The sequence below is a fragment of the Gorilla gorilla genome, chromosome 4 (assembly GCF_029281585.2).
Source record: "Gorilla gorilla gorilla isolate KB3781 chromosome 4, NHGRI_mGorGor1-v2.1_pri, whole genome shotgun sequence".
Lineage (NCBI taxonomy): Eukaryota > Metazoa > Chordata > Mammalia > Primates > Hominidae > Gorilla > Gorilla gorilla.
In genome coordinates, this window is record NC_073228.2 from 16,520,534 (window position 1) to 16,541,114 (window position 20,581).

The following is a 20,581-nucleotide window of genomic DNA, read 5'->3' on the forward strand; positions in this document are numbered from 1 at the left end:
GTAACAGGAGTAGGCTGAGTGCAGTGGCTCACTTCTGTAAGCCCAGTCCTTTGGGAGGCCGAGGTGGGTGCGTCACCTGAGTTCAGGGATTCAAGACTAGCCTGGCCAACATGGTGAAACCCTGTCTGTACAAAAATACAAAAATTAGCTGGGCGTGGTGGTGGGCACCTGTAATCCCAGCTACTCCGGAGGCTGAGGTGGGAAACTCACTTGAACCTGAGATGTGGAGGTTGCAGTGAGCCGAGATAGCTCCACTGCACTCCAGCCTGGGTGACAAAGCAAGACTCCATCTCAAAAAAAAAGAAAAGAAAAAAAGGGAGCTGGGTCCGGTGGCTCATGCCTGCATGCCTGTAATTCCAGCACTTTGGGAGGCAGAGGTGGGCAGATTGCTTGAGCCTAGGAGTTCAAGACCCACCTGGGGAACATAGCGAGATGCCTTCTCTATTAAAAAATTTTTCAAAAGAGAAAAAAGTAAATAATAAAAAAGAAATAATGGGCTTCGAATAACACAGGGGAAAGGTTTGGAGGGAGATAGCAATGGATGAAGACAGAGGCTGGCATTCGGGGTCGGGACTGAGGATACCTGCAATGTGAGGCCTGGTGAAATTATCTGAGCCGTTGATTCTTGAACAGGCAGTTCCCATGTTCAGCTTGCTCCATCGGCAAGAGCCTTTTGCCTAGGCCGGGCGCGGTGGCTCCCGCCTGTAATCCCAGCACTTTGGGAGGCCGAGGCGAGCGGATCACGAGGTCAGGAGATCGAGACCATCCTGGCTAACATGGTGAAACCTCGTCTCTACTAAAAATACAAAAAAAAAAAAATTAGCCGGGCGTGGTGGCGAGTGCCTATAGTCCCAGCTACTTGGGAGGCTGATACAGGAGAATGGTGTCAACCCAGGAGGCGGAGCTTGCAGTGAGCCGAGGTCACGCCACTGCACTCCAGCCTGGGTGACAGAGCAAGATTCCGTCTCAGAAAAAAAAAAAAAAAAAAAAGAGACTTTTGCCTCGAAGTTGTGAGTGATATTTTTAGGAGAAGCTGCTCCTTTAATCCCTGCATCGTGTAGTAGTGATATCTCACTGACAATAGGCTCCTCTTGGGCCCTTTGATTCAACCAAGAGGTCCCACTGAAGAACATTGTTGTAAATACTGCCAGCGAGACAATTCTGACACGTCTTTGTACCCCTAAAGAGTGGTCTGGGCCAAGCCTGTAATCCCAACACTTTGGGAGGCCAAGGTGGGAGAGTCACTTGAGCCCAGGAGTTTGAGACCAGCCAGGGAAACACAGGGAGCCTCCCTTTCTACAAAAAATTTAAAAATAAAAATAATTAGCCAGGCATGGTGCACAACTGTGGTGCCAGCTACTCAGGAGACTGACGTGCAAGGATCATTTGAGCCCAGGATGTTGAGCCTGCAGTGAGCTGTGACTGTGACACTGTACTCCAGCCTGGGCGACAGAGTGAGACCTGCCTCAGAAAAACAAAAAAGGGCTGGGCGTGGTGGTTCACGCCTGTAATCCCAGCACTTTGGGAGGCCGAGGCGGGCAGATCATGAGGTCAGGAGATCGAGACCATCCTGGCTAACACGGTGAAACCCCACCTCTACTAAAAATACAAAAAATTAGCCCGGCATGGTGGCGGGCGCCTGTGGTCCCAGCTACTCGGGGGGCTGAGTCAGGAGAATGGTGTGAACCTGGGAGGTGGAGCTTGCAGTGAGCCGAGATCATGCCGCTGCACTCCAGCCTGGGTGACAGAGCGAGACTCCGTCTCAAAAAAACAAAACAAAACAAAACAAAAAAATAAGAGTGGTCCAGAAATAGATGGCACAACTTTACAACACAACATGAGCACTGGCCACACTACGGTCCCCATTCCCACACTGCATTCACAGTCTGCAAAAGTTAGATCTCTAGGTAACAATAAATGGCCACCCAAAGACATTGTTCATAAGCACCCCAAATGGGAAACAAACTGAATATCCATCAGCTGGGGAACAGGTACCCAAATGGTGGTGGATCTGAACAAGAGAATACTGCTCAGCCATACACATAAGTGAATGAGGCTGGACGTGGTGGCTCACTCCTGTAATACCAGCACTTTGGGAGGCTGAGGCGGGCGGATCACGAGGTCAGGAGTTCAAGACCAGCCTGGTCAACATGGTGAAACTCTGTCTCTACAAAAAATACAAAGCTAGCTGGGCATGGTGGCGTGTGCCTGTAATCCCAGCTACCCAGGAGGCTCAGGCAGGAGAATTGCTTGAAACCGGGAGGCAGAGAGCCAAGATCGTACCACTGCACTCCAGCCTGGGTGACAGAGCAAGAATCTGTCTCTCAAATAAATAAATAAATAAATACGTAAGTAAGTAAGTGAATGAGGCCACTGATACACATCCCAATCTGAAAGAATCACACAAATGGCATGAGGAAGGGAAGAAGCCAGACATAACAGGTTATGTACCCTGCAATTCCATTCATATCAACTCCTAAGATGGGAATCTGGAGGACAGGCAAGGATGGACTGCAAAAGGGCAGAAGGGAACTTTTGAGAGGTGAAGGAAATGCCCCATATCTTGATTAGGGTGAGAGTTATGTAGGTTTATACATTTATCAAAACTCGTTCAACTATGTACTTAAAATCTGTAGGTTTTAGTGTATTTAAACTATATCTCAATTTTTTAAATGTATGTGGCCGGGTGAGGTGGCCCATGCCTATAATCCCAGCACTTTGGGGGGCCAAGGCAGGAGGATCACCTGAGGTCAGGAGGTCAAGACCAGCCTGGCAAAACCTCATCTCTACTAAAATACCAAATTAGCCAGGCATGCAGGTGGGTGCCTGTAATCCCAGCTACTTGGGAGGTTGAGGCAGGAGAATCGCTTGAACCCAGGAGGCAGAGGTTTCAGTGAGCCTGGATTGCACCACTGCACTTCAGCCTGGGCAATAGAGCAAGATGCCATCTCAAAAAAAAAAAAGTATACACACACACACACACACACACACACACACACACAGACTCTCTTTTTAATTTTTTTTTTTGTAGAGATAGGGTCTCACTATGTTGCCCAGGATGGTCTCAAACTCCTGTTCTCAAGCAGCCCTCTTGCCTTGGCCTCCCAAAGTGCTAGGATTCAGCCAGTTGTGGTGGCTTACGCTTGTAATCCCAGCACTTTGGGAGGCTGAGGCGGGGGGATCACGAGGTCAGGAGATCGAGACCAGCCTGGCCAACATGGTGAAACCCCGTCTCTACTAAAATACAAAAAACTAGCCGGGCATGGTGTTGGGCGCCTGTACTCCCAGCTACTCGGGAGGCTGAGGCAGGGGAATCGCTTGAACCCAGGAGGCAGAGATTGCAGTGAGCCGAGATCGCGCCACTGCACTCCAGCCTGGCGACAGAGCAAGACTCTGTCTCAAAAAAAAAAAAAAAAAAAGTGCTAGGATTCTAGGTGTGAGCCTATGTAGACTTTCAGTTGGGGGATGATTTTGCCTCCTAGGGACATTTGGCAATGTCTGGAGACATTTTTGGTTGTCACTACAGGGGTTGGGAGAGGGCTGCTACTGGCATCTAATGTGTAGAGGCCAGGAATGTTGCTAAATATCCTACAACTTACAGTACAACCCACAACAAAGAATCATCTGGTTCAAAATGTCAATGGAGCGGTGGCTCATGCCTGTAATCCCAACACTTTGGGAGGCCGAGGTGGGCAGTTCACTTGAGGTCAGGAGTTCAAGACCAGCCTGGCCAGCATGGTGAAACCTCATCTCTACAAAAAATACAAAAATTAGCCAGGCATGGTGGTGTGCACCTGAAATCCTAGCTACTTGGGAGGCTGAGGCAAGAGAATCACTTGAACCCGGAGGTGGAGGTTGCAGTGAGCCGAGATCATGCCATTGCACTCCAGCCTGGGTGACAGAGTAAGTGAGACTGTCTCAAAAAAAAAAAAAAAAAAGCAATGGAGCAGAGGTTGCCTAGCCGTAAGTTTAGCATCATGCGTGTATCATCTTACCGATCTTTGATATTCCCTGTACTGGAAGCCTCTTTTTGTTTGATTTCCAGGAATAATGAAATCAGTAGCCTTAGTCTATGCTCACAGACACCAAGGTCTTCCGTGTGCTGCAAAGCAGCCATCTTAACTTCCAGAGCAGAAGCTGCATTTCACTGCACATTCGTAGAAACTGAGACTAATCTTCGTTGCCTGTTGTGCTTGGATAGTTTGGCGTATGGTCAGAGGGAGTGCAACAGAAGATAAAGCTAGACGAGACTGCGACTATTTTCTAAGGAGCCAGGGAAGTTATGAATCACCAGAAGATAAATGCTGGAGGTGAACATTTCCTCCTCCAACATTTTTAAGTAGAGAAATGAGACAGTCAAGCTTAAGAGGAAGATGAGTTTGTAGAAGATAAACTAGAAATAGCAGTTTTGGGTCAGGTGTATTAGCTCATGTCTGTTTAATCCCAGCACTTTGGGAGGCCAAGGCAGGAGGCTTGCGTGAGGCCAGGAGTTGGAGACCAGACTGGGCCACAAAGTGAGACCTTGTATTTACAAAAAATTTTTTAAAGATTTTAAAAAATTAGCCAGGCGTGGCGATGCATGCCTGTGGTCCCAGCCATAGTACATGGGAGGATCCGTTGAGCCCAGGAGGTCAAGGCTAGGGTCAGCTGTGTTCATGCCACTGTACTCCAGCCTGGGTGACACAGGAAGATTGTCTCAAAAGAAAGAAAAGAAAAGAAAAATAAGGGCCGGGCACGGTGGCTGATACCTGTAATCCTAGCATTTTGGGAGGCCGAGGCGGGCAAATCACCTGAGGTCAAGAGTTCAAGACCAGCCTGGCCAACATGGTGAAACCACGTCTCTACTAAACATACAAATTAGCCAGGAGTGGTGGTGCACATCTGTAAGACCAGCTACTCGGGAGGCTGAAGCAGGAGAATTGCTTTTACCCGGCAGGCAGACGTTGCAGTGAGGCGAGATCACACCACTGCACTCCAGCCTGGTCGAGAGAGCAAGACTCTGTCTCAAAAAAAAAAAGGAGAGAGAGAGAGACAGGAGCCAGTGGGGACAGGAAGCCAGCCGTGGTGGTCCAGGCACTAGCTGACGAGGTACCCAGCCCTACTCCCATCCCAAAAACCTTATCTGGCACTTTATTTCCCAAATACCAATCCCAGTCATCTCTGCCTGGCATTCTGGACTATTTTTGAACGGCTTCTTAGGATTTGAGGTGTAAATATCACTTCATTCACTAAATTTTAAGCTCTTTGAGAGCAGGGATAGTGCCTTACCACTTTTTAATTTCTCTCAGATTATCAGAGGGATTGTTGACATGTACATTTGTGTCCTAACAGTGACACCAAAATTCCTCCTGGGGAGGAAACTGTCTTTGCATAGGAAAATCACTGGTAAATGTTTCAAGAAAAGATGAGACCCAGAGCCCAGGTCAGCCTGCATCAAAGCAGTAAGAGAATGAGCCCAAATGCTCTGCATTTTATTTATTTATTTTTATTTTATTTTATTTTATTTTATTTTATTTTATTTTGAGATGGAGTCTCACTTTGTTATCCAGGTTGGAGTGCAGTGGCGCGATCTCGGCTCACTGCAACCTCTGCCTCCAAGGTTCGAGTGATTCTCCTGCCTCAGCCTCCCAAGTAGCTGGAACTACAGGTACCTGCCACCATGCCCAGCTTATTTTTGTATTTTTAGTAGAGACAGGGTTTCATTATATTGGCCAGGCTGGTCTCAAACTCCTGACTTCAAATGATCCACCCCCCTTTGCCTCCCGAAGTACTGGGATTACAGGCATGAGCTACCATGCCTGGCCTGTTTATTTTTATTTTATTTTATTATTTATTATTCATTTATTTATTTATTTATTTATTTTGGGATGGAGTCTCGCTCTGTTTTCCAGGCTGGAGTGCAGTGGCGCAATCTCGGCTCACTGCAAGCTCTGCCTCCCGGGTTCACGCCATTCTCAGCCTCCCAAGTAGCTGGGACTACAGGCACCCGCCACCATGCCCGGCTGATTTTTTGTATTTTTAGTAGAGACAGGGTTTCACCATGTTAGCCACGATGGTCTCGATCTTCTGACCTCGTGATCCGCCCGCCTCACCCTCCCAAAGTGTTGGGATTACAGGCGTGAGCCACTGCGCCTGGCCTGTTTTTATTTTTTTATTTTTTGAGACGGAGTCTCACTCTGTTGCCCAGGCTAGAGTACAGTGGCATGATCTTGGCTCACTGCAGCCTCCATGTCCCAGGTTCCAGCGATTCTCCTGCCTCGGACTCCCAGGTATCTGGGATTCAGGCACGCGCTACCACATGTGGCTAATTTTTGTATTTTTAGTAGAGACGGGGTTTCACCATGTTGGATAGGCTGGTCTCGGACTCCTGACCTCATGTGATCTGCCCACCTCGGCCTCCCAAAGTGCTGGCATTACAGGCGACAGCCACCATGCCCAGTCATAAATGATTGCCAGGGGCTGGGGTGTGGGGAGAAGAATGAGGAGTGACTGCTTTTTTTTTTTTTTTTGAGATGGAGTTTCGTTCTTGTTGCCCAGGCTGGAGTGCAATGGCACAATCTCGGCTCACTGCAACCTTTGCCTCCTGGGTTCAAGCGATTCTCCTGCCTCAGCCTCCCTAGTAGCTGGGATTACAGGCACCCACCAGCACTCCCAGCTAATTTTTTGTATTTTTAGGAGGGACAGGGTTTCACTATGTTGCCCAGGCTGGTCTCGAACTCCTGACCTCAGGTGATCCACCCACCTCAGCCTCCCAAAGTGCTGGGATTACAGGGCGTGAGTCACCACGCCCAGCTGCTTTTTTTTTTTTTTTAAATGGAGTCTTGCTCTGTTGCTCAGGCTGGAGTGCAGTAGTGTGAACTAGGCTCACTGCAACCTCTGCCTTCCTGGTTCAAGCAATCCTCCCACCTCAGTCTCCCAAGTAGCTGGGATCACAGGCGTGCGCCACCACACCTGGCTAATTTTGTATTTTTAGTAGAGCAAGTTCTGTGGGTTCTAATTCCAATTTGCTGTGTTGGCCAGGCTGGTCTAAAACTCCTGACCTCGAGTGATCCTCCCGCTTCGACCTCCCAAAGTGCTGGGATTACAGGTGTGAGCCACCACACCCAGCATGCATTTTAAAAATGAACCAAAAATTTAGAATTGGAAGAGAAAGAGAGGAGAGAGCAGAGAGGAAGGCTGAGCCATGTGTAAGGAAGCTGGAGCCTGAACGGTGGAAATGGCAGAGGACTTTTGGAGAAAAAACACTGACACTGAATTGAAAGCTGCTCACGTTTCTACGATGTAAATCCCTGCATCTTCCCAACTGTCCTACAGAGATCTCTACATGTATAGAAACCTTGTGTGAGCAGTTGGTTTAGTGACAAGTGGCAAGGGTATGTTTCACATCTCAGTCTGTGCTCTTGGATAAGGAACTACGCCCATGGGATGGGGGGAGAGTCCCTCAAGTAAACCAGTTCATGGGAACCAGAAGCAACCATGAGAACATATGATCCTATGATCATGTAAAGAAGTCTTCTTTTTTTTTTTTTTTTCTGAGACAGAGTCTCGCTCTGTTGCCCAGGTTGGAGTGCAATGGTGCGATCTCGGCTCACTGCAACCTCCGCCTCCCAGGTTCAAGCAATTCTCCTGCCTCAGCTTCCTGAATAGGGGGCATTACAGGCGCCTGCCACCACGCCTGGCTAACTTTTGTATTTTTAGTAAAGATGGGGTTTCACCACGTTGGTCAGGCTGATCTCGAATTCCTGACCTCAATGATCCACCCACCTTGTCCTACAAAAGTTCTGGAATTACAGGCGTGAGCCACTGCGTCCGGCCTCAAAGAAGTCTTTCGAACAGGGTTTAAGTAACAGCGTCTAGATCTATAAGGGCCAAAGAAGCCCCCTGCTGTACCTAAACAATATTTATATAGCTGCCTCTGGGGTTCTCTAAAACTGAGTTGGGGCCAGGCGAGGTGGCTCACGCCTGTAATCCCAGCACTTTGGGAGGCCGAGGCCGGAGGATCACGAGGTCAGGAGATTGAGACCATCCTGGCTAACACAGTGAAACCCCGTCTCTACTAAAAATACAAAAAAAATTGGCCAGGTGTTGTGGCGGGTGCCTGCAGTCCCAGCTACTTGGGAAGCTGAGGCAGGAGAATGGCATGAACCCGGGAGGCGGAGCTTGCAGTGAGCCAAGATCACACCACTGCACTCCAGCTTGGGCGACAGAGCAAGACTCCGTCTCAAAAAAAAATAAAAAACTGAGTTGCTTCAATATGGGAGGTACGCTAATGGGAGGAGGTAGCTGGGTTCCTCCCAGTCCAGTAGAACACTGGCTCATCTACAGAGGGAGACACATTGTTTGAAACAGGATGGAGAGTATTGGAGAGGCAGTCAAACATCGTGAAGAGAAGCACTCTTTGTCAGTGAATGGTCAGGGCCTTGTAGGGTAACAAGACATGCTTCCTGAAACAGTTACAGCTATTTTTGGCCCACCCTTCTCCGTCTTAGAAATACTTTTTTCTGAGAGGCTGAGGCAGGAAGATTGCTCGAGGGCAGGAGTTAGAGGCCTCAGTGAGCTATGACAGCTTCAATACACTCCAGCCAAGACAACAGAGTAAGACACGGTCTCTAAAAATAAAAAACAGCCGGGCGTGGTGCCTGTAATCCCAGCCACCTCCCCTTGGCAGGAAACGCCACTGCCGAATACCCAGTTGCTTCAGCCAAAACCTGGCATGTTTGATATCTTCCCTTGCCTCCCTTACCATATTCATCTGTCAGCAAGTTCTGTGGGTTCTAACTCCAATTATAACCCTAATATGTCTGCTTCTGTCATTTCCAACTCTACAACCTGGGTCCAGGCCATCATCAACACCTGCTGTACTAGTTTAATAGCTCCTAACACCAGTTGTGGTGGCTCACACCTGTAATCCCAGCACTTTGGGAAGCCAAAGTGGGCGGATCACGAGGCCAAGAGATCGAGACCATCCTGGCCAACATGGTGAAACCCCGTCTCTACTAAAAATACAAAAATTAGCTGGGCGTGGTGGCATGTGCCTGTAGTGCCAGCTACTCAGGAAGCTGAGGCAGGAGAATCACTTGAACCCGGGAGGCAGAGGTTGCAGTGAGCCAAGATCATGCCACTGCACTCCAGGCTGGGCGATAGAGGGAGACTCTGTCTCAAAATCAAAAACAAACAAACAAAAAGGCTGGGCGCAGTGGCTCATGTCTGTAATCCCAGCCCTTTGGTAGGCCAAGGCGGGTGGATCATGAAGTTAGGAGTTCAAGACCAGCCTGGCTGAGATGGTGAAACCCCATCTCTACTAAAAATACAAAAATTAGCCAGGCGTGGTGGTGGACGCCTGTAATCCCAGCTACTCGGGAGGCTGAGGCAGGAGAATCACTTGAATCCGGGAGCTGGAGGTTGCAGTGAGCCGAGATCGTGCCACTGCACTCCAGCCTGGGCGACAGAGCAAGACTCCATCTCAAAAAAAAAAAAAAAAAAAAGCTCCGGCTGGGCGTGGTTGCTCACACCTGTAATCCCAGCACTTTGCGAGGCCAAGGCGGGTGGATCACGAGGTCAGGAGATCGAGACCATCCTGGCTAACATGGTGAAACCCCGTCTCTACTAAAAATACAAAAAATTAACTGGGCGTGGTCGCAGGCGCCTGTAGTCCTAGCTACACAGGAGGCTGAGGCAGGAGAATGGTGTGAACCCGAGAGGCAGAGTTTGCAGTGAGTCAAGATCGCGCCACTGCACTCCAGCCTGGGCGACAGAGCGAAACTCTGTCTCAAAAAAAAAAAAAGCTCCTAACTAGACCCCTGCTTCTCTAGCTCCCTATTATCCAGATTCCACCCAGTAGCCAGAAGGTCTTTCCACACCAGAAGTCAGGTCATGACCCTCCTCTGCATGAACTCCTTAAATGGCATTCCATCATACTTAGACTAAAATCCCAAGTCCTTATGGTATATTGGTAGTCTATTACCGCATAATAAATTGGCCTGGAATTTGGTGCCGTAAACAATACAAATCTGGGCCAGGCGTGATGGCTCATGCCTGTAATCCCAGCACTTTGGGAGGCTGAGGCAGATGGATTATCTGAGGTCAGGAGTTCCAGATCACCTTGGCAAACATGATGAAACCCCGTCTCTACAAAAACTGCAACAATTAGCTGGGCATGGTGGCACATGCCTGTAGTCCCAGCTACTTGGGAGGTTGAAGTTGGAGGATCATTTGGGCCCAGGAGGTGGAAGTTACAGTGAACCTAGATTGCGCCACTGCATTCCAGCCTGGGTGACAGAGCGAGACCCTGTCTCAAAAAAAATAAGTAAATAAATACATGTATTTTTGTTTCCTGACTTACAGGAAAAGCAAAGGAAAAAAAAATTTAAAGAGAGAGAGTTTAGAAAAAACAATACACATCTATTATCTCAGACAGTTTCTGTGGGTCAGGAATCTGGGAGCAGCTCTGATGGCTAATCCTGGCTCTGGGGTCATGAGGTTAAAGTCAAGATCTCAGCCAGGGCTGCAGTCATTGGAAGGCTTGGCTGGGGCAGGACACCCAAGGTGCCTCACTCACATGAAAAGTTAATGCTGGGTGTTGACAGGAGGCCTCAGTTCCCCACGACGTGGACTCTCCACTGGGCTGTTTGAGTGTCCTCAGGACATGGCTTCTGGCTTCCCCCAGAGCAAATGATCCAAGCAAGAACAAGGAGGAGGCCTCAGTATCTCTTAGGATCTATCCCTGGAAGTCACAACCCATCATTTCTCTCTTTTTTTTTTTTTTTTTTTCTGAGACGGAGTCTTGCTCTGTCGCCCAGGCTGGAGTTTCCGGCTCACTGCAAGCTCCGCCTCCTGGGTTCATGCCATTCTCCTGCCTCAGCTCCCGAGTAGCTGGGACTACAGGCACCCGCCACCACACCTGGACAATTTTTTTGTATTTTTAGTAGAGACGGGGTTTCACTGTTAGCCAGGATGGTCTCGATCTCCTGACCTCGTGATCTGCCCACCTGGGCCGCCCAAAGTGCTGGGATTACAGGCATGAGCCACCACGCCCGGCCACACCCCATCATTTCTCTAATATCCTATCGGACACAGGATAGCCCTGTTCAATGTGGAGGGGGACCACACAGGGAGTTAACACCAAGAGGCAGGGATTGGCTGGACATGGTGGCTCATGCCTGTAATCCCAGCACTTTGGGAGGCCGAGGCAGGCGGATCACTTGAGATCAGGAGTTCGAGACCAGCCTGGCCAACATAGTGAAACCCCGTCTCTAATAAAAATACAAAAATTAGCTGGGTGGTAGTAGCACGCACCTGTATTCCCAGCTACTTGGGAGGCTGAGGCAGGAGAATCGCTTGAAGCTGGGAGGCAGAGGTTGCAGTGAGCCGAGATTGCTCCACTGCACTCTAGCCTGGGTGACAGAGTGAGATTCCGTCTTCAAAAAACAAATAAATTAAATAAGGCAGGGCTCACCGGAGGCCCTCGTGGAGTCAGCTGTCACATATGACCTGCAGGCTTTTCCTATGTTTTCATCCTTGCTTCCCACCACTCCTTGCCTCCAAGCTCAACACATTCCAGTCACACTGGCCTTCTCTCTTTTCCTGCCACATACCTGGTGCGTTCCTTCTTCAGGACCTTTGCAGCAGCTATTCCCACAGCCAGAATGCCCTTCTCCAGGACATTTTCAGGATCAGAATGTCCCCTTCTCTGAGGGGACTCCCTCGACTCTCAACCTAACGTGCTCCCCGGTTTCCATCCTGCTAACTTTTTGTTTTTTCAGAATACTGATCTCTGCCTGCTCCATTTTTTTGTTTGTTTATTTGTTCACTTCCAGTCTTCCTCTACTAAGATAAAAGCTTCATACGAGCAGGAAATTGTGTCTATTTTGGTCATTGTTGTTTTCCCAGCACTGAGAGCAGTGCCTGGCACATATTCATATAACTGACGGATGACAGAATGAAGGGCTTTCCAAGGTCTGATGCAGTATCCCACAAGGAGGTCCACGTACTTCTGACTTTGTGCTTTCTAAGCATTCTTTTGACTCAGCTTCTTGAGTGCCTTAAAACCAGTTAAGGGGTGTCCTAGGAGACACATATCAGTAATGATAATAATATCAGTAATAGTTAACCATTATGTAGGGCTTACTATGTACTACACACTGTTCTAAGTGCTTTATATAATAACTATCATCTCCATTTCAGAGATGAAAAAACTGAGGCCAGAGTCTTTTTTTTTTTAACCCTTTTCCTGTTTAGTAGAAAAAAGTGCAGCTCGCTGCCAGCCCTGATTTAATTCTTCATAAACATGCTCTTTGAGGCTGAAGGAAATCTGATTGGTTTTTGTTTTGTTTTTTTTTTTTTTGAGATGGAGTCTAGCTCTGTCGCCCAGGCTGGAGTGCAGTGGCGCAATCTCGGCTCACTGCAACCTCCGCCTGCCAGGTTCAAGCGATTTTCCTGCCTCAGCCTCCCGAGTAGCTGGGATTACAGGCACCTGCCACCATGCCCAGCTGATTTTTGTATTTTTAGTAGAGGGGGGTTTCACTATGTTGGCCAGGCTGGTCTCGAACTCCTGAACTTGTGATCTGCCTGCCTCAGCCTCCCGAAGTGCTGGGATTACAAGCGTGAGCCACCGTGCCCAGCCATCTGATTGATTTTCAATGTGAAAATAAAATATAAAAACTGTTCTTGGATTTATTTCTAAACAGAACTAATATCAGAACTGTCTGAATCATCCAAATCATCTATTTCAGAAAAATCAAATGAATCTTTGGCCAACAACTGTTTGAGAACATGTTAACATCACTTGTAGGAATGCTATGTTTTCTAGGATTTGACATTTTCAGCGATCGAGGATTACTTTTTTTTTTTTTGAGATGGAGTTTCGCTCTTGTTGCCCAGGCTGGAGTGCAATGGTGCGATCTCGGCTTACCGCAACCTCCGCCTCCCAGGTTCAAGCGATTCTCCTGCCTCAGCCTCCCAAGTAGCTGGGATTACAGGCATGTGCCACCACGCCGGGCTAATTTTGTATTTTTAGTAGAGACGGGGTTTCTCCATGTTGGTCAGGCTGGTCTCGAACTCCCGACCTCAGGTGATCCGCCCACCTCAGCCTCCCAAAGTGCTGGGATTACAGGCATGAGCCACCGTGCCCGGCCAAGGATTACTATATTTTGTAAATGGAAATACCACTACTAAAACCAGAATGCTGTAAATAGAATGATGTCTTTTGTTTCTAATGTCAATATACTAGACTGATATGAAAATAATAATAAAAATGAGATATTTCATTGCAACATTATCTCAGGGTAAACACTACAGCCGCAAGCATCACCAAGTATTCTCTGGGCAAACAGGAAAAGGGTTAAACAGCTTTGTTGAAATACAATCCACATACCATACAACTCACCCATTTAAAGTGTGCCAGTCTGGCCAGGTGCAGTGGCTCACATCTGTAATCCTAGCACTTTAGTAGGCCAAGGTGGGTGGATCGCATGAACTCAGGGGTTCAAGACCAGCCTGAGCAACATAGCAAAACCCCATCTCTACCAAAAATACCAAAAAACTAGCCAGGCATGGTGGCACACGCCTGAAGTCTCGGCTATCGGGAGGCTGAGGTGGGAGGATCGCTTGAGCCTGGGAGGCACAGGTGGCAGTGAGCCAAGGTTGTGCCACTGCACCCCGTCTCAAATAAAATAAAATAAAGTATACCAGTCAATGACACTTAGTATATTCACAAAGTTGGGTAACCATCACCACAACCAATTTTAGAATGTTTGTATCACCTCAAAAAAGAAACCCTGCACCCCTGAGCAGTCATTTCTATTTCCCCGTCACTGCCTCCCCCAGCCCAGCCCATCACTAGTCTACTTTCTGTCTTTGTGGATGTTTCTACTTATTTATTTATTTTTTTTGAGACGGAGTTTCGTTCTTCTTGCCCATGCTGGAGTGCAATGGCGCAATCTCGGCTCACTGCAACCTCTGCCTCCCAGGTTCAAGCAATCCTCCTGCCTCAGCCTCCCAAGTAGCTGGGATTACAGGCATCCGCCACCATGCCTGGCTAATTTTTTGTATTTAGTAGAGACAGGGTTTCGCCATGTTGGTGAGGCTGGTCTCGAACTCCTGACCTCAGGTGATTCACCTACCTTGGCCTCACAAAGTGCTGGGATTACAGGCGTGAGATACCATGCCCGGCCGTGGATTTTTCTATTTAGGACATTTCATATAAATGGAATCATATACTATGTGGACTTTTGCACCTGGCTTCTGTCACTTAGCATGATGCTTTCAAGGTTCATCCATGTCATAACATGTATCAGCATTCCATTACTCTTTAGGGCTGAATACTATTCTAGTATATGGATATATCACACTTGTTTTCCTGTTCATCAGTTAGTTGATGAACATTTAGATTGTTTCCTTTTTTTTTTTTTTTTTGGCTATTATGAGTAATGTTGCTATGAACATTCATGTAAGAGTTTTTGTGTGGACGTGTATTTTCCATTTTCCTGGGTAGATGCCTAGGAGTGGCACTGCTGGGTCATGTGGGTAAAGAGGTAGGTTCTTAACTGCTTCGCTATACCTCCTCCTGTAGTGAGGGAATTCGTCATCTATTCGGTTCATACATCAGTATTTATTTATTTATTTTATTTATTGAGAGGCAGTCTCGTTCTGTTGCCCAGGCTGGAGTACAATGGCACAATCTCTGCCCACTGCAACCTCCGCCTCCCAGGTTCAAGCAATTCTCCTGTCTCAGCCTCCCGAGCAGCTGGGATTACAGGCATATGCCACAACGCCCGGCTAATTTTTGTATTTTTAGTAGAGACGGGGTTTCGCCATGTTGGCCAGGCTGGTCTCGAACTCCTGACCCCAGGCGATTTGCCCACCTCAGCCTCCCTAGTAGCTGGGATTACAGGCGCCCGCCACCACGCCCAGCTAATTTTTGTATTTTTAGTGGAGACAGGGTTTCACCATGTTGGCCAGGCTGGTCTTGAATTCCTGACCTCAGGTGATTTGCCTGCCTTGGCCTCCCAAAGTGGTGGGATTACAGGAGTGAGCCTCCGCACCCGGCCTTTTTAATTTTTTTAGAGACAGAGTTTTGCTCTGTGGCTCAGGCCAGAATGCAGTGGCACAACTGTGGCTCCAATGTGTTCATACATCGGTCTTTATTTATTTATTTATTTAGAGACGGAGTCTCGCTGTGTCACCCAGACTGGAATGCAGGAGCACAATCTCGGCTCACTGCAATCTCCACCTCCTGGTTCAAATGATCCTCCCGCCTCAGCTTCCCAAGTAGCTGGGATTACAAGTGTGCACCACCATGTCCAGCTAATTTTTGTATTTTTAGTAGAGATGGGGGTTTCACCATGTTGGCCAGGCTGGCTTGAACTCCTGACCTCAAGTGATCTGCCCTCCTCGGCCTCCCAAAGTGCTGGGATTACAGGCGTGAACTACCACGCCTGACATATTTTTGTTTTATTTTGTTTTGTTTTTGAGACAGGGTTTTGGCTCTGTCACTCAGGCTGGAGTGTAGTGACACAATTGCAGCTCCATGGCAGCCTCCAGCTCCTGGGCTCAAGCAATCCTCCCACCTCAGCCTCCCCAGTAACTGGGACTACAGGCAGGTGCCACTACACCCAGGTAATTTTTTTTATTCTTTTATTATTTATTTATTTTGAGACAAGGTCTTGCTCTGTTGCCCAGGCTGGAGTGCAGTGGCACAATTATGGCTCACTGCAGCCTCAACCTTCCAGGCTCAAGTGATCCTCCTACCTCAGCCTCCCAAGTAGCTGGGATTACAGGTGCAAGCCACCACACTTGACTAACTCTTTTTTTAGTTTTTGTAAGAGGTGGGGTTTCGCCACGTTGCCCAGGCTGGTCTCAAACTCCTGGCCTCAAGCCATGTGCCCTCCTTAGCCTCCCGAAGTGCTGAGATTACAGGCATGAACCCTCGTGTCCAGCCTCATGCATCAGTCTTAAGATTCCTGGTTAGCACAGTTAGCACCTGCCTGACCCAATGGCCTGATCACTTCTGAATACACTCAAATCTGAGAGGTGATGAGTTGCCCTGAGAAGGAAGATGCCCCCAGAGGAATAACTGTTGCCTGTTGCACTTCCTTATGGAAGGTCATTTCCCCATATGGTTATTCCTCCTTGTGTAAGGGGAGTGATGTGTTTGTATCAGCTCACCTGCAACTTTTTGCCCAGGATCCTTTCTGATCAAGGGCAGGAATTTGCAGTGTGACTGGTTGGTGTCTGGAGGTGCTGTCAATACCTGGGAACATAATATTCCTATTCAAAACAATTGGTCAGGCCGGGCACGGTGGCTCACACCTATGGATCACCTGAGGTCAGAAGTTCAAGACCAGCCTGGCCAACAGGGTGAAACCCCGTCTCTACCAAAAAATTTTTTTAGGCCGGGTGCGGTGGCTCATGCCCGTAATCCCAGCACTTTGGGAGGCGGAGGCAGGAGAATCACTTGAATCCGAGAGTCAGAGGTTGCAGTGAGCGGAGATTGCGCCGTTGTACTCCAGCCTGGGCAAAAAGAGCAAAACTCTGCCTCAAAAAATAAATAAATAAATATTTTTTTTAGTAGAGATTTAGTAGTTTTTGTTTGTTTGTTTGTTTGTTGTTTGAGACAGAGTCTTGCTCTGTTGCCCAGGCTGGTATGCAGTGGTTCTATCTCGGCTCACTGCAACCTCCACCTCCTGGGTTCAAGTGATTCTCCTGCCTCAGCCTCCCCAGTAGCTGGGACTACAGGCGCCCATCACCATGCCTGGCTAATTTTTGTATTTTCAGTAGAGACGGGATTTCGCCATTTTGGCCAGGTTGGTCTCCAATTCCTGATCTCAGGTGATCTGCCCACCTTAGCCTCACAAAGTGTTGGGATTACAGATGTGAGCCACCACACCTGGCCTCTGCTTAGCTTTTGACAGTCCCTTGCCAGGTTGGTGGTGTCAGATGTCCAAGTTGTCACTATTCCTTTTTGCCACTTTCTCCAGGTGAGGGGATGAGGTCAGGGGTGAGTTGGCACAGCAATGACTGTGAGCGATGCCAGCTAATAAGTGGAGATGCTCTCTCTCTGGGAAAGCAGTCCTCTTGTGCTCAGGAAGAGATACCCTGTGGCTGAGCAGTTTGTCTAGGAAGAGAAGGCTGAGGGACACAAGTTGTTGCCTTGGTTTTGTTTTGATTTTATCATGGGGTGTGGTTAGCGTGTGGTTTAGAAACGAATGAACTTTATAACTCCTTGGGCCCAGGCGTGGTGGCTTACAGGCTGGGCACAGTGGCTCATGCCTGTAATCCCAACACTTTGGGTGGCCAAGGTGGGCGGATCATCTGAGGTCAGGAGTTCGAGACCAGCCTGGCCAACATGGTGAAAACCCATCTCTACTAAAAAAAATACAAACATTATCCGGGCGTGGTGGCACACGCCTGTAATCCTGGCTACTCAGAAGGCTGAGGCAGGAGAATCGCTTGAACCTGGGAAGTGGAGGTTGCAGGGAGCTGAGATTGCACCACTGTACTCCAGCCTGGGTGACAGTGTGAGACTCAGTCTCAAAAAAAAAAAAAAAAAAAAAAAAAGCTGGGCTCAGTGGCTCACGCCTGTAACCCCAGCACTTTGGGAGGCTTAGGTGGGCAGATCACAAGGTCAGGAGTTCAAGACCAGACTGACCAACATGGTGAAACCCCCCCCATCTCTACTAAAAATACAAAAATTAGCCAGGCTTGGTGGCAGGCGCCTGTGATCCCAGCTACTCGGGAGGCTGAGGCAGGAGAACTGCTTGAACCTGGGAGGTGGAGGTTGCAGTGAGCCGAGATCACGCCACTACACTCCAGCCTGGGCAACAGAATGAGACTCCGTTTCAAAGAAAAAACAAAAGCAAAAACAAAAAAAAGAAAAAATAGAACTCCTTGGATGTCTTTATTAGGCTGAAGTTTAGATCTATTTGCCTTTCTAGTACTAAACCCTTGAATTCCCACACATTTTTTTTGAGTACTCACAGGGCTTTCTACCACTGACCTCTCTTCCTATTAAGACATCCCTGCAGATGTATCAACACCGTATCCATGTTCTGGAAGGCAGAAATGTGGGACAACCAGGATAAGTAGTTTTATTCAGTATCACACAATAAATGGACCATGAGTGGACACTGAAAATAAACCCTAAGCTTGTCATTCATCACACCCTTTCCACAGTGGGAGACATTAGGCTGATTTCCATTGCTGTCTGAGTTTGCAAGAGGATAGGGCACATTATTTAGGGAGCAGATGCTTGCTTCACACACCCCTGGTGACCCCAGCCAATGTGAACATGCCATTCCAGCTTCCAGACCAAAAGGGAAAATTCGAGCTCAACTTGAAGGTACAGTATGCAACCTTGTTTTCTTTGTCCTTAATAAACAACCTAGTTAGCCAGGCGTGGTGGCTCACGCCTATAATCCCAGCACTTTGGGAGGCTGAGGCGGGTGGATCATGAGGTCAGGAGTTCAAGACCAGCCTGGAAGACGGTGAAATCCCATCTCTACTAAAAATACATAAATTAGCCGGGCATGGTGGTGGGCACCTGTAATCCCAGCTACTCTGGAGGCTGAGGCAGAGAATTGCTTGAACCCGGGAGGCGGAGGTTGCAGTGAGCTGAGATTGCGCCACTGCACTCCAGCCTGGGTGACAGAGCAAGACTCCATCTCAAATAAATAAATACAACCAGGCTATTCAAGGTTGCAGAGGAACAACTTGGTCAAAGATGTTTTAAAATCTGTGGTCCACAAATGAGGGTAATGGTGACTCAGTGTCGGCGCTGAAACAAAATGTCAGAGAGATTTCTCCCGCCCTGCTCTTTAAAATTTTCATTCATCATGCTCTTGAAATGAGCCAGGCACAAGCATGAGCATCCAACAGATGATAAAGACCAAATTTATCTAGTTCGAAAAAAACCCAAATTTTTAAAATATAAAAACATACACAACAGGCTTTTCTTCCTTCTTAGCATTGTAATACCAGCTGCACCTAGGAAAAAAATTATATTCCTAAAAAATAAACATTTGGCCGGGTGCAGTGGCTCATGCCTATAATTCCAGCATTTTGAGAGGCTGAGGCAGGAGGATCGCTGGAGCCCAGGAGTTGGACGTCTCTATTTTAAAAATAAGGCCGGGTGCGGTGGCTTATGCCTGTAATCCCAGAACTTTGGGAGGCTGAGGTGGGTGGATCACGAGGTCAACAGATTGAGACCATCCTGGCCAACATGGTGAAACCCTGTCTCTACTAAAAATACAAAAATTAGCTGTGCGTGGCGACACATGCCTGTAATCCCAGCTATTCTGGAGGCTGAGGCACGAGAATCGCTTGAACCCTGGAGGCGGAGGTTGTAGTGAGCTAAGATTGTGCCACTACACTGTAGCCCAGACAGCAGAGTGAAACTCCATATCAAAAAAAAAAAAAAAAAAAAAGGCATCATGGATGCAAACTTTGAAGGTGGGAGAAATCTCTCCTACATTTTGTTCTAGTGCCAACACTGAATCACCATGACCCTCATTGTTTGAAATCAAGTCTATCTCCCCAGATGTTCTACCCTGGTCAGAGCCTGCAGACTTGGAACCCTGCTTGCTGCTGCCTTCCAGGGGATGCTATTCCAAGGCAGCCCACCTCAGTTGGTTATTTGTTGGGGCATGTAGAGAGAGAGGGTATTGGATACCAGCACTAGAGGAAGACAGGACGCTTGCTCACTCAGATGAAACCATGCACATGGAGATACTTTTGAACTGCGAAGACTATCAAGAATACGCTTATAAAGCCTCCTCTTAACAGCAGGAATGAGCTCCGAAAGGAAGGCAGCTTTATTTAAACGTGATTTCCAGATCCCTGCCTTGATTTTCACCACAAAAAGTTGGAGTAATTGATGGCTGTTTGTAAAACCCCTTTTCTATCTTTGGATGACAGAAGCTTTGTGCGAGTGTGTGATATATCATCAGCTGTTATTCCACCTGGCCTTCTGCAGCCTCCTCTTGAATTGCGGGCTGCTTGGTTAGTTTTCATTGCAATTCTGTCCTTTCTTCTTGTGTCCATAGAAACTACTAGTAATGCAGGGCTTTGTCCTTTCATGGGCTTCTAAGATTCTCACAGCTTTGCTCTGAACCCAAGAGCGTTTCCCCTTAAACCAAGAAATAGGGCTGGTATGTCTGTTGGTGATGTCTTCTAACTCAAACCAAAATGTTCCCCTTTCTTTTCTTTTCTTTTTTTTTTTTTAGACAGAGTTTCGCTCTTGTTGTCCAGGCTGGAGTGCAGTGGTGTGATCTCAGCTTATTGCAACCTCCGCCTCCCAGGTTCAGGCAATTCTCCTGCCTCAGCCTCCCAAGTAGCTGGGATTACAGGCACCCTCCACCATGCCTGGCTAGTTTTGTATTTTTAGTAGAAATGGAGTTTCACCATGTTGGTCAGGCTGGTCTTGAACTCCTGACCTCAGGTGATCCGCCTGCCTCGGCCTCCCAAAGTGCCGGGATTAAAGGCATAATAAGCCACTGCGCCCAGCCAAGGTTTCCCTTTCCGTTTGAATGCTGTTTACGATGTGTCCCACTAAGAGGGACCTTGCTCAGGATTTGGTTGTAGGGGA

The 20,581-nt window shown here is 48.0% G+C and overlaps 1 protein-coding gene across 1 annotated transcript in view; it reads right to left on the bottom strand.

Moving 5' to 3' along the window:
* Nucleotides 1–11,700, bottom strand: part of TMEM94 (transmembrane protein 94) — a 57,846-nt gene extending 46,146 nt beyond the window's left edge. The window contains exon 1 of the mRNA XM_055388947.2: nt 11,595–11,700. The gene's annotated coding sequence lies outside the window, so the exon portion shown is untranslated. The remainder of the gene's footprint in view (nt 1–11,594) is intronic.
* Between the last annotated feature and the right edge of the window lie 8,881 nt (nt 11,701–20,581).